The 14,720-nt window shown below is 34.5% G+C and overlaps 1 protein-coding gene and 1 non-coding gene across 3 annotated transcripts in view; both read left to right on the top strand.

Moving 5' to 3' along the window:
- CCSER1 (coiled-coil serine rich protein 1) overlaps nt 1-14,720 on the top strand; it is a 1,267,039-nt gene that overhangs the window by 1,005,766 nt on the left and 246,553 nt on the right. The gene's annotated exons all lie outside the window — the stretch shown is intronic.
- On the top strand, nt 11,279-11,385 carry LOC114493584. Its single transcript, XR_003684218.1, has one exon. It is a non-coding gene; the product is annotated as a U6 spliceosomal RNA (small nuclear RNA).

Here is a 14,720-nt window from a genome sequence, read left to right as displayed (position 1 = left end):
ATAGATTCTATTTTTTAAAAACACAACTGTCTTATATGGGCACAATTATTGAATTGCCAAATAATTGCTATAGTAATATCAACTATCACTGATCACAAATCACCATAACACATATAGAAAAAGTATGAACTATTGCAAGAATTACCAAAAAGTGGCACAGAGACACAAAGTAAGCAAATGATGTTGGAAAAATGAAGTCAATTGACTTGCTTGATACCAGGTTGCCAGAAAATTTCAATTGTAAAAAATGCAATATCTGTGAAGTGCAATAAAGTCAAGTATGATCAAATATGGTGTGCCTATATCTAATTTAGCTGAGCCATTCTCCAGGTAGTTGAATGTCAACCTAACTGAAATGACTACACATGAAAATAACAGCCTTCCTTTTCAGAATCCGATATCAGCTCCCTTTATAACACAAATGGACTGAAATTATATATTTAAATCAGGACATTAACTCAAAAATATGCATACTTTTGTTTGATAAATAGTTTGAGGGATTATCCTAAAAATAAAGGGAAGTTATTTTTCTACATATGTTTAAAAGGTTAAATGTTTCAGTAGGATTTTGCACATTGTACTTCAATATGAAAGTATTCTATGAAATGGCGACCATTTTTATTCCATTTGTCAAAAAATAATACAATTTTTCAAGTATTTTCCCTCTGCTTAGCTTTGAATTACCCCTCTTCATTTTCTTTTTTAAAAATATTTTTAAATTTATTTTTAGAGAGGGAGTGAGTGGGGAAGAGAGGGAGAGAAACATTAATGTGTAGTTGCCTGTTGGGTGCCCCCTACTGGGGATCAGGCATGTGCCCTGACTGGAAATCTAATGGGTGACCTTTTGGTTGGCAGTCCAGTGCTCAATCCACTGAACTACACCAGCTAGGGCCCCTCTCCTCATTTTCAATCAAGTTTTTTCTTTTCTTTTTAGAGCTATTTAAATAGCAATTTTTGTATCCTCACCAGAAGACATGCTTATTGATTTCAGAGACAGGAGAAGGGAGGGGAAGAGAGAAAGAGAGAGAGAGACAAACATTGATGTGACAGAGAAACATCAATACCTTTTTTTTTTTATAGGCCCACTGACCTATGATCCAACCTGCAACCTAGGTATGTGCCTTGACTGGTATTCAAACCCATGACTTGGTGTGTGGAATAATGCTCTAACCAACTGAACCTCACCAGTCAATGCTAAATAGCGATTTTTTTAAATCCAAATTGATTTAATTGGCAAGTGGTGATAAGAAACAAATTCAAGAATAAAGGAATGATAGAGAAGTTTCTTTTTTGATAGTCATTAAGATTTTATTAATTTCTTTTTTTATTTAAAAGTTTTTTTTAAATTTTTTATTCACATACAGTTGTTTCCATTTTCCCCATACCACTCCCCCCACCCCAGCAATCTCCACCTCCCTCCCCTGATACCACCCAGCGATGGTTTTGTCCATGTGTCTTTTATAGTTCTTCCTGAAAACCCTTCACCCTTTTCCCCCCATTACCTCCTCCCACCTCTCTTCTGGTTACTGTCAGGTTGTTCTTAATTTCAATATCTCTGGTTATATTTTGCTTGCTTGTTTGTCTTGTTGATTAGGTTCTACTTAAAGGTGAAACCATATGGTATCTATGTTTCACTGCCTGGCTTATTTCACTTAGCATAATGCTCTCCAGTTTCATCCATGCTGTCGCAAAGGGTAGGAGCTCCTTCTTTCTTTTTGCTACATAGTGTTCCATTGTGTAAATGTGCCATAGTTTTTGGATCCATTAATTTACTATTGTTTGTTGATTTGTTTATGATGGCCATTCTGACTGGTGTGAAGTGGTATCTCATTGTAGTTTTAATTTGCCTCTCTCTGATGGTTAGTGATGCTGAGCATCTTTTCATATGTCTCTGGGCCTTCCATATATCCTTCTTGGTGAAGGGTGTTCAAGTCCTTTGCCCATTTTTATAAATTGGGTTGTTTGTCTTCCCGAAGTGGAGTCATGTGAGTTCTCTATATATTTTGGAGTTCAAACCCTTGTCCGAGATATCATTGGCCTGTTTTCCCATACAGTAGGTTCTCTTTTCATTTTAATGCTGTTTTCTTTAGCTGTGTGGAAGCTTTTTATTTTGATGAGATCCCATTTGTTTATTCTTTCTTTTATGTCTCTCGCTCTAGGGGATATATCAGTGAAAATATTGCTGTGTGGAATACTTGAGATTTCCCTGCCTATGTTATCCTCTAGGACTTTCATGGTGTCACAACTTGTATTTAAGTCTTTTATCCACCTTGAATTTATTTTTGTGTATGGTGTAAGTTGGTGCTCGAGTTTCTTTTTCTTTTTCTTTTTTTTTTTTTTTTTGCATGTAGCTGTCCAACTCTCCTAACACCATTTGTTGAAGAGGCTATTTTTACTCCATTTTATGCTTCTGCTCCCTTTGTCAAATATTAATTGACCATAGAGACTTGAGTTTATTTCTGGGCTCTCTGTTCTGTTCCATTGGTCTATGTGTCTATTCTTATGCCAGTACTAGGCTGTTTTGATAACAGTGGCCTTGTAAAAGTTTGAGATCAGGGATTGTGATCCCTCCTACCTTGTTCTTCTTTCTCAAAATTGCAGCAGCTATTTGGGATCATTTATGGTTCCATATAAATTTTTGAAGTGTTTGTTCTATATCTGTGAAGTATGTCTTTGGCACTTTAATAGAGATTGTGTTGAATCTATAAATTGCTTTACGAAGTATGAGCATTTTGATGATATTAATTTTTTTCCTCGATGAACATGGTACTTTAAATCCCATAGAATACTTTCCCACTATTTTAATCCTCTGCCTTTCCCCCTGCAACTGATCACATACAAGAGTAGGTGGGAGCTATGAACACCAGTGTTCCTGCTGGAAGAGAGAAACCACCAACAAATGAACCACCAACAGATAATAAAGGAAGATGGCAGAAGAATGAGTGGAAGCCTCACTAACCTCCTTCTGGGACCAATCTGGAATTACAACTAAAGTGTGGAGAAATTACTCCAAACAAACAACTGAACAATAGTGAGAGAGAAACCTTATAACCTCAGACAGACAGAAGAACCAGTTTTGGCACAACATGTCCTCACCTACACAAAAGCATATAAGATATAGTGGGTGGATTGACCCTCAGTCAACCAGCTGGAGATAAGGATTCACCAAAGAAAGACCCAACAACAATCAAAACCCAAATACATCCAGAGAGCCAATATAAATGTCATCCCAAGAGCAGAAAGTTCAGGAGATCAAGGAAACCTTACCACTGAATCTCATAGATCTCCTACCATGGAATTTCACACCACAAACTCAGAGAGCCAGAACAGATCAATTTAAGAAGCAGAGGCTAACAAGAAGAGTCTCACAAACAATGAGAAGACTAAGAAACAAAGTCCAAACAAAAGGAAAGGAGGAAGTATCAGGAAGAATACTAAATGAAGTAGAGGCAAGTCAATGATCAGGTCTTGAGTTCAAAGCAATGATTATAAGGAAGCTCATTGAACTCACTGAGAATTACGAAAAACTACAGGGAAACTATGATGAGCTCACTGCAAACTATACTGATATGAGAAAGGAAATAGAAACTGTCAACAAAGGCCAAGAGAAAATGAAGAAATACAATTTCTGAATTGAAGAACAGAGCAGAATGAATCAAAAGCAAGCTAGATGAAGCCAAGGATCAAATCAGCAAGCTGGAGGACAAGGTAGAGAAGTTTTTATTTACAATAATATTTATCTCGAAGTACTGAGTAATAACTTTAAGATGCTAAGCTACCTTCCTAAGATTTTTCAAACTACTTTTTCACTGTTCCTTTTGATTTATTCCCTTTCCTTTTGGGTTTATCAGTTTATTTATTGCCATCTTCCTTTTTGTGTGTCTATTATTCCATATAACATCTTTGCAGTACTTATTATCCTATGTTAGATACAACTTTGATTTTACTTTGCTCCATTCTTTTCTGTGTTTAGAAGCAAGAAAGCAAAACAAATAACTGAACAATAGTGAGAGAGAAACTTCCAACATTAGTGAGGACTAATAGAACTATTTGATCACTGTCTTTGAAAGACATCTTCCGAAGGCATACCTGGTAGGGTTGCTTGAACCTTACATGAGTAAAGTAATGCTTATGGCACTCTGCATGCTCAGGGAACAAAGAAAGAACATGGTGTTTATAAATTTACAGTTAATGTACATATGTATCTGGGGTTAAAGAAGTTCTATTTTTCAGGAGAGAGATTTCAGTCAGAAAGATAATAACAAGGAAAAGTTTTAAATGGCATGATGAAATCATCAATAGACAACTAATAAAAGAGAAGCTAATACACTAGAATACTAGGAGTGAAAAGGGTACAAAAGGAAAAATAATCTATGTTAGAATTCCATGGAAGAAAAATTCTAAATATTGTTTTTTTGAGACCAAATTAGTGATTTTACATGTAATTGAGCTTTCAATTTTGAGCAGCTCAAAAATAAAAGCTATGCTTCCTTTCCATAAAAAGAAAATATAAAAGATATTTCCTTTGATATATAAATAATGATTATCATTTTAGGCTATTGGTGATTTTTATATAATGAAAATATGTTAACCAAATGTAGATGGTCTGGTTTTAGCTTGGGGTGTAGAAAACTGCAAAGAGCCTTTTTCCCACCTTTATAGTAACAAAAAAAAACATGGAGGAAATACAAATTCCCAACTTCTCTTGGACCAGCTGAGAAATAAAGTCACAGAGCTAGCAATATAGGATAGCAAGAAAATGTCAATATAGGGAGAATTTGTACCCACTTCTATGCTCTTCTCTATAGTCCTCACTGGATATTCACATGAAATTATTGGAAAAACTCCAGAGAAAGTGTCCCTTGAGTGAAAAGTCCAAAAAATAGAACAATAGCTGCTATAAGAAAGACACAGAACTTCATCCAGATTCTTCTTCCTGTTATCCATACAGAACAGAAACCTAAAATACTGGGGTAAGCAAATCACACTGATGAAAACCCATTGTAGCTGGGGGAGGGAGGGAATAGAAACAAGACCCTTTATTCCTGAGACAGGGATTAAATTATATTTACTTAAATTAGATTAAATTATGTCTACTACTAAGGTGTTATCAAAATGATCATTACTCTATTCTAGCTTCTATAACAAGAATATTTTAGACTGGGTAGCTTAAATTTATTTCTGACAGGTCTGGAGACTACTGGGAAGTCCAAGATAAGGAGCCATTTGATTTGGTGTCTGGTGAGAGCCCAGTTCCTGGTTCATGGGTAGCTGGCTCTTCCCTGTGTCCTCACATAGCAGAAGGGGTGAAAGAACTCTCTAGATTTTCTTTTATAAGGTAACTAATGCCACTCATGAAAGTTTTGCCCTCATGACCTAATTATCTTTTGAAGACCCGGTCTCCAGATGTTATCTCATTAAGTATTAGATTTTAACATATAAATTTTGAGGAAATATAAAAATTCATTCTGTAGTAGTCATATAACAATATACAAGGTCTTTCCAGAAAAATTCCAGCCATTGTTAATAAACAAGAACAGTTTCATGACATGAATTAACCTGGCAGCCAAGGAGAGTGAACTGGAATGCACATGAATGAACAATGATGACTTCATTGTACTAATCAGTGGGGATCATAGATGCTATTGACTGAGCATGGGTACTGTGTAGCTGTCACATTCAAAATGACTGAGTAGAGCAATGGATCTGCATCATATTTTGTGAGAAGCTTGAACATTCCACCACAGGAACTATTTGGATGATTTCAGAAGTCTGCAGTTACGGGCAACTGGTGATACATGTCTTCATCATGGCAACACGCCTGCTCATGTATTTCACCTTATGCAGAGTTTTTGGTGAAACGTCAAATCACTCAGGTGTCTCAGGCCTCCTACAGCCAAGATTTGGTGCCCTATGACTTTTGGCTTTTTCCCAAAACTAAAATCACCATTGAAAGGGAAGAGATTTCAGACTTCAGATGAGATTTGGGAAAATATGATGGGGCAGCTGATGGCTATTGGGAGAACTGCGTGAGATCCTAAAGTGCTTACTTTGAAGGGGACTGAGGCATCATTGTCCTATGTAATGTTTCTTGTACCTTTTATCTTCTTCAATAAGTATCTCTATTATTCATATTATATCACTGAATAACTTCTGGACAGACCTCTTATTTGTAGTTTATCTCTTACCTTTATACTACTTTGTATGTAGTACTTTTTGGGTGTGTATAGGTATATATTTATGTGTCAATACTATTTTATAATGGGTTTTAAAAATTAATGATATATCAGACTTCCAGCCAAGATGGAGACATAGGTAGACACACTGAGCCTCCTCCCACAACCAACAACAATTTAGAAACAACAAAAAAAAACCAGTACAGACAGAAAATTGAACTGTATAAAAGTCCAGCAACCAAGGAGTTAAAGAAGACACATTCATCCAGACTGGTAGGAGGGGTGGAGTCGGGCAGCTGGGGGACCCTGGCTGGTGGACCCCAGGCACACAAGGTGGCAGCTGGTGGACCCAGCGAGGCAGTGGATTGTGGAGGGGTGTGGTGCGCAGGGTGACTGGCAGACCAGTCAGTCCCACATTTGCACACAGATAAGCCAGGTGAAACTGGGGAGCAAAACAGACCACACAAACCAGAGTCCCAGCACCAGGAAAGAAAGCCTCAAAACACTGATTGAAAACACTTGTGGGTGTTGAGGTGCTGGTAGAGACTCCCAGTGTCACAGGAGAGTTCATTGGAAAGACCGACAGGGTCCTAGAATGTACACAAACCCACCCACAGGAGTATCAGCACCAGAAGGGCCCAATTTGCTTGGGGGAAGTGGCAGAAGGAACTGAAATGAAACAGAGAGTGGAGAAAAGTGCCATTGTTGCCTCTCAGACCCCTGCCCAACATATAGTTTCACAACCTAGTGACTGTGTTCCCCCGAGCTGGTGAACACCTAAGGCTCTGCCCCTCACTACATAACAGGTGTGTCAAGACAAAAAAAATGACTCAAATGAAATAACTGATCAAAGCTCCAGAAAAAATACAACTAAGCAACAGAGAGATAGCAAGCCTATCAGATGCACAGTTCAAAACACTGGTAATCAGGATGCTCACAGAATTGATTGAATTTGGTTGCGAATTAGATGAAAAAATGAAGGCTACACTAAGTGAAATAAAGGAAAATGCACAGGAAAGCAATAGTGATGAGAAGGAAACTAGGACTCAGATCAACAGTGCAGACCAGAAGGAAGAAACACCCAATCAGAAAAGAATGAAGAAACAAGAATTCAAAAAAATGAGGAGAGGTTTAGGAACCTCCAGGACATAGTTAAACATTCCAACATCTGAATTATAGGGGTACCAGAAGGAGAAGAGGAAGAGCAACAAGTGGAAAAGTTATTTGAACAAATAATAAAGGAGAACCCCCCCCCCCAATCTGGCAAAGGAAATAGACTTCCAAGAAGTCCAGGAAGTTCAGAGAGTCTCAAAGAAGTTGGACCCAAGGAGGAACACACCAAGGCACATCATAATGACATTACCCAAGATTAAAGATAAAGAGAGAATCTTAAAAGCAGCAAGAGAAAAGGAGACAGTTACCTACAAAGGGAGTGTCCATAAGACTGTTAGCTGATTTCTCAAAGGAGACCTTACAGGCAAGAAGGGGCTGGAAAGAAGTATTCCAAGTCATGAAAGGCAAGGGTCTACATCCAAGACTGCTCTATCCAGCAAAGCTTTCATTTAGAATGGAAGGGCAGATAAAGTTCTTCTCAGATAAGGTCAAGTTAAAGGAGTTCACCATCACCAAGCCCTTATTAATGGGACTTATCTGAGAAAAAGAAGATAAAAAACATGTACAGTAAAATGACAGCAAACTCACAAATATTAACAACCACACCTAAAACAAACTAAGCAAACAACTAGAACAGGAATAGAACCGCAGAAGTGGAGATCACATAGAAAGTTATCAACAGGGAAGTGAGACAGGGAGAGTGGGGGAAGGTACAGAGAATAAGTATCATAGATGGTAGGGAGAAAAAAGACAGGGGGAGGGTAAGAATAGCATGGGAAATGCAGGAACCAAAGAACTTGTAAGTATGACACGTGGACATGAGCTAAAAGGGGGAAATGTGGGTGGGAGGGGATGTATAGGGTAGAGGGGAGTGAAAAGGGGAAAATGGGACAACTGTAATAGCATAACCAATAAAATATATTTTTTAAAAAATTAATGATATACTAAAAACTATGCACTTAATATAGTACAGTGGAGAGGCAGGAACCAATTCTGTTAAATTCTGAATGATCCAGTAATTCCTTTGCTATTCAATATTTCTATATCTCAATAACTATAATATGTATTGTTATATTGTTATAGTCCCTTCTTAACCTAAAACAGCATATTATTAGTATAATTTAAAACTATTAAAATATTGCAAATATTTTAACCTAAATACTAATTTTATGTTGTGATCTGCAATAACTAAAATTTTTCATTAATTAAGAAACTTTTGCCTATACTGAAATTATTCTAAAACATGATGACATTTGAAGTTTGAAAATTGAAGTACTAAACTTAATAGACAAGAAATATTTTATGCTACTATTATAGTATAGAATTAAAGGAATGTGATCTGGGTTCCATATTTTCCTTTTAAATAATTAGTGAGCTAAGTAAATGAACTAAGTTACTGTCTTTAAGAATTAAGAATAATAAGAATACTCTCTTAGAACTTTGAGAATTTTTGATCATTAAAAAAGCATTTCATCATCTAAGTATTTAAATTTTTTCTGTACTTGTTCATGTATATTATTTTATAATTTGCTTTCTCCATATTAATTAATTATCAGTCCCAAGGTGCTATATTCTGCCTTTTTAAAGTTTATCGATAAATAAGATCACTAATGCTACATAAATTAAAGCCTAGAGTATTAAAGGATTATTAGTAATTATATATTATATTAGTTACTGACATATTAGTAATTACAATATATTAAAGAAATATATTAGTAATTATAATGTAGCTTTTGTAGTTGGGTCCCATTGATCATTGTGGATTTGGGGGTGAATATAATTTAATCTGTTATGATTTTACTTGAAGGTGCAAATAGGTTAAAGGTTGCCAAATAGAGGGAGAATATAAAAAGTTGCCATATGAAATTATAAATGATTCTAGAGATTATCTATTCTAATCCATACATATTACAAATAAATTCTTGAGAGATTAAGTGATTTATCCAAAGTTCAAAGCTTAGTGACCCATTTTTCCTGTTTCTTCTTCCAAGATTCTTTTCTTTCATATTTCTCTCAAGGCATCATGTCTCCTCCTGCCCACCTGAAATGCCATGGGAAATTTTCCTCTTTCAAGATAGGAGTTGACGCTCAAGTAATTCTTGAAAGTTGAATACAAGTGAGTCAGTTGAAGAATGTGAACAGAACAAGCCCAGGGGGTGGAAGCAGCATGGGGAGAGGCATTGCAGGAGCACAACGAAGCTTCTTTGGGAAGCTGTACATGGCTCACAAGGCTCAAGGGTTGGGTGCTCACTCGTGCAGCTGAGGTATGTCCTTGCAATGTTGGAAAGGGTCACTTTTTCTATTAGAGGTCAAGTTAAATTCACAGGTATTGCTATTATTTTATGTTTAGTATTTTTTTTCAAAAGAGACTAATTTTTATTAACATTTAGAGTTTATTTATTTATACAAGATTCTGTTCAAATAAGCAGATTTGGATTCTCAGATGCCCTGTAAACTATTTTAAGCTAATTTCTCAGTTCATTTATGAAATGGGGTAGGTTTTACTTATGAGCTAATCTTTATGTCAGAGAGTTAGAATGATTAGATCTGAATATGGATCAAATCATTTTTGGTTTTGATTCTTAAAGAGCAAATAGATCAGATACAACTCCTTTACCACAAGTCAGGAAATTCTATTTTAAATTTTCCTTTGAGTATTAAATATATTACTTGGAATTTTTCTTAGAGTACTAAATATATTACTTGGATCCTCAGGGAAAACATTGTGATTGCAATGTTACATATAAATATTGGTAAATATTATAGTTTTGATCATTTAAAATAACAGTTAAATAAAATGGATTTATTTCTTGTCACACATATAATCTCTCAGTGTGTGTTTGATATTCTTCAGTCCACTAAAAATCCTACTGTAAAAACCCTACATTTGCACTCAAATGGCTCCATATTGGCCTAAAACACTTCATTATATAAAATATATCCCTCAACCTGTTCAGCTGGGGACATGCGACTCCTTTTGTTTACATCATGTGGATTGGGTGCATTGCCAAGCCCTTAAAAATGAAAATATACACCCTATAAAGATACATAATGAAAGATCCTCCAAGAGAAATAAACATTTGAGATTATGATTGGCTTCTAAAAATTAAAATCTATATGAAATAGATATGGGTGTATATATGGAAATTCCTTTAAATTGGAAAAATCAGACAAGACTCTTAAAATGCAACTGTATTAGACCTCAATGTATTAAATCTAAGAAAAGCAGATATCATCAATCCTAAGTGGAAGGTTTGGTAGTCATTAAAACAAATTAAAAAAAAAGTGAAGAGATCAAACATTCAAGTATCTCTTTATGAACAATGCAGGAAATACTGGAATTATTGATCCTTGTGGTAGGTATAATTTATTGTGGAAATGGGACACATTAGTTAATTCAATGCTTGAGCATTTTTTTGTCTGTTCTATTTCATGCTCCGCATGTAGCCTTTTTTTTTGGATCTGTGAGCTGCTTTTCCACAGGACATCTACAGAGATTACATACCTATAACTAGGGTCTGGTGGCCTTAGCATCTGGTTTCCTTAGCAGTAATGATTGAAACTGGAAATCAATAAAGTGAAATTGATTTTTACACAACTTTCACATGAACCTTGTTTAGATGAATCTTTCATTAGTAATCAATTCAGTCTTAGTGTGTTTTCAAATGTGAGAGGCGAAAGGTGCTATTCTGAGAAACTAAAAATGCAGTGAGCAAGTTTCCTGGGAGACCCTCACAGGGACATTCCTTAGTGATCCTTCTTATTACGTCTCCACTTCTTGTAACCTTTGTAAAGTCTCACTTAGAAAGTGTTGGAAACATCCATAAATGCGACTTTGTTTTTCTTAATGTCTGGTTTTGTGGGCTTTATAGCATTAGAAAAATTGGTAGACATAAGAAATTTACAGAACCTACTTGATTGAGAAACATTATTAATCTCTAGTTAACAGATTGAAGTAAATCATTATATTAAGTTAAGAATCTTTGCCTGTGCTCACTTCACAACACATACTATAAAATCTGAAATGACACAGAGAAGGTTAGAATGGCCCCTGTGCAAGGATGACATGAAAATTCATGAAGCATTCCATGGTTTTTATTGAGTTAAGGTTACATGGTGACAGACGAATACTAAAATTGGTGGTGTGATCACATCGTAAGGTGTAAAAATGGCAAATTACTGTATTGTACACCTGAAACTAATATATAACTAATATATAACCAATATATGATTGTGTTCTAATATGTTAAAAATAATATTTATGTAAAGTATCATTTTTGTCTATGAAATATCAATGTCAGTATCTGAAATTAATAAGATATTATTTTAATTGTTAACAACTGCTTTTGTTTCAATGGACATGAGAAAGAAAAAATCATTTCTCATAAATAAATATGCTTTAGACATTAAGATTTTTTATAGAGACTTTCTGATCAGAATTTATTTTATATGTTTAGAGGTAGTCCTGACTTTTGCAGTCTTGTCTCTAAAATGTTGTTTTGTGCAATATATTATATGTTAGAAAGTATGATATACAATCACCTTTTCTGAAGCTTTTATTTACTATTATTATTAATGAGAGTGTTTGTCTCTGCTGTCATGTAAAGGAATGGACAAAATAAGCAAAACATTAAAAATAATTCCAAAACATAATATGGGGTCAGACTGTAGAGATTATAAGCTTTTAAAAATTATATTATTTTTAATTTCTAAAAAATTAACAATATGCTTATTCTTCAAATCATGATCTATAGAAGGTTTTCTCTGGTCCTCCAGGAGTTAAAAGTTTAGACAGAGTCGTTTCCCTTGTCTTTTCATTCTTCCTCTGCACTTCATGTTGAGGTCACTGTGGGTAGCCCTGTGGGACGCTCAAGATAGCAAATGCTCAGGGAAAAAGAAAAAGTGTTTATCTGACTTACTGATATTATAAGAGATAAAAAAGTGCTGTGTTATTTCTTAATAACTAATATTCAAGTCCTTTAATAAAATTTTTTCATCACGTTGGTTTGTGTATCATCAGCAATGTAGGAAATATACATGAAAAGAGCTACTTAATGGATTGTAGTTTATGTAAACTTATACAAATTACATTTATACTTCTTGGTAAGACGAGAGCATATTTTAGGTATGTTCCTTTGAAAAGTCCTAGTGGTGGCTGGTCCCTGAGTGGTTGTCAGGAGGGGAGCCAGTCTGTGAATGCCGCTGGGCATCACTCATCAGGTTAACTGGTTAAAGTTACCTCATTTCATTTCCTTAACACATCTGAAAAATGGCCATTAGCCTCATTTTTAAATGAGAAATCTAAATTTCTAAGCGAATGAATGCCTGTATTAGTTTCCTAGGACTGCCATAACAAATTACCAAAAATGTGCTGAAAACAACAGAAACTTATTTTCCCGTTGTTCTGGAGGTCAGATCCCAGAAAATAAGATGTCAGTAGGGTCTGGCACCTTCTGGAGGCTCAAAGGAGAATCTGTTTCATTCCTCTGACCTGGTTGTTAGCAGTTCTTGAAATTGTGGACTCTACTCCAATCTCTGCCTTCATTTTCACATTGCCTTCCCTCTGCTTGCCCCTCTGTCTTTTCCTTTTCTGTTTCTTATGAGGACATTGGATTTAGAGCCTACTCTAAATCCAAGATGATGTTATCTCATTTCAAGATCATTAACTTAATTACATCTGTAAAGACCCTATTTCCAGGTAAGGTCACATAATGAACTGGGAGTTACTGCTCAGAAATATATTTTGAGGTTGACTATTCAGCCTGTTCCAATAATGCGGTGGCAGTCAGAATTCAAATTCTGTTTTCCTGACCTTGGAGGAAAAGTGCTTTTCATTGTTCTGTACCAGTCCAATAAATATGGCCAAGGTTTCATATTAGACACAACATATACTCTTAACAAAATGACTAAAACACAGCCCCTGCTTTTGAAGTGCTTCCACACTAGTGAAATTTAGCTGGCTCTTTAATTTCTAAAAAATAAATGTCATCTCACTGTGTTTACAGATACAAAATGTATTTTAAGCTGCCTAAAAAATATATTACTATATACAATATTATCCTATAAGTTTATTTTCTCTCTTGTTTAGACTTTAAAGACTTAGCAAAGCAAGAAATTTCAATTAGGTACAATGGCTTTTAATTATTATAAAATATAAATAGCAATTTAATATATCTTATTGTATCAGAAAGTTAAATAGATAAATTATAAATAAAATTAATTGTAAGGAAATATTGTTTTCAAGGTAAATATAAAATATTAACTCTTAGTAAATAAGCTCCAAGAAAACTATAAATATTTTGAGTATGAAAACTTATTAGAGAGAAACAAAGTTATTTGTCATTATGGTGTTTATTTTTGAAGGAGACAATTACTGGATTCTAGGAAATGAAATATTCTCAAATATTAGAATACCAATTATATTTTATGAGTATAATCAATGCATATTGAGAAAAATAGTTTTCTGATAGTTATTAAAATATATTTATATTAATAAATATTGCATACAATGAGAAATCTCTAGTTCATTTTTTCTTGTTGATGTTGGCTTTTTCAGTATTTTAGGGAAGAGTGACTTATACATGATACTGTGTCACAATTATCCTCTCTCTTCTTTTAAGTGTTATAGCATGACTTATCCAGCCTGCATTTTTACCTACATCACAATAATCACAGATTACCCCAAACAACATGGGGTTGTTGCCCCCCATGCAGCTTACATTTCATGCATAACTTTTGACTCAGCCAAAACTTAACTACTGTTGACTGGAAACTTTACATATAACATAAACAGTCAATTAACATATATTTTGCATGTTATATGCATTACATGATGTATTCGTATAATAAAGGAAGCTAGAGAATACAAAATGTTATTTTGTATTCTCAAAGAACAACATGAGGAAGAGAAAAATACATTTACAGTACTATACTGTATTTGTTGATTCTGTAAATTTACATCATCCACTTATAAGATGAATCATCTGTCAGTACCTATATCAATATTGTCTTATAGAAAATACTGCAGATGTTATATGTATTACTAATACTAGACATCAAAAATGAGAAGATAATGTGAAAAGAAATTTTTATTTATAACAGGTATAACAATGTATGCACTGCTAACAAAGAAGCAGCAATACAATTGCTTTATGGTAGTTTAATGGAATCTATTGTTTCACAGTAGGAAGGAAAGCTCCAAAAATGTTTCAAATTTTTATTGAAAAATCTGTGTATAAGTGGGTCTGTACTATTGTTCAATAGCTTGCTTTAAAAGCCACTTGGGTATGTTTTATATTAGGATGGATATTTTATTAAAAAATAATTCAAGTTAAAAAAACCTTTAACTTAATGGCTTTATAGTAACACAAATGATTTGTGTCTGTAAGTACAACACACTCACAAAGTATTTATATGGAAGCATTTCTTTTA

The sequence above is a fragment of the Phyllostomus discolor genome, chromosome 1, assembly GCF_004126475.2.
Source record: "Phyllostomus discolor isolate MPI-MPIP mPhyDis1 chromosome 1, mPhyDis1.pri.v3, whole genome shotgun sequence".
Classification (NCBI taxonomy): Eukaryota; Metazoa; Chordata; class Mammalia; order Chiroptera; family Phyllostomidae; genus Phyllostomus; species Phyllostomus discolor.
This window is presented reverse-complemented; position numbering and strand designations above follow the sequence as displayed.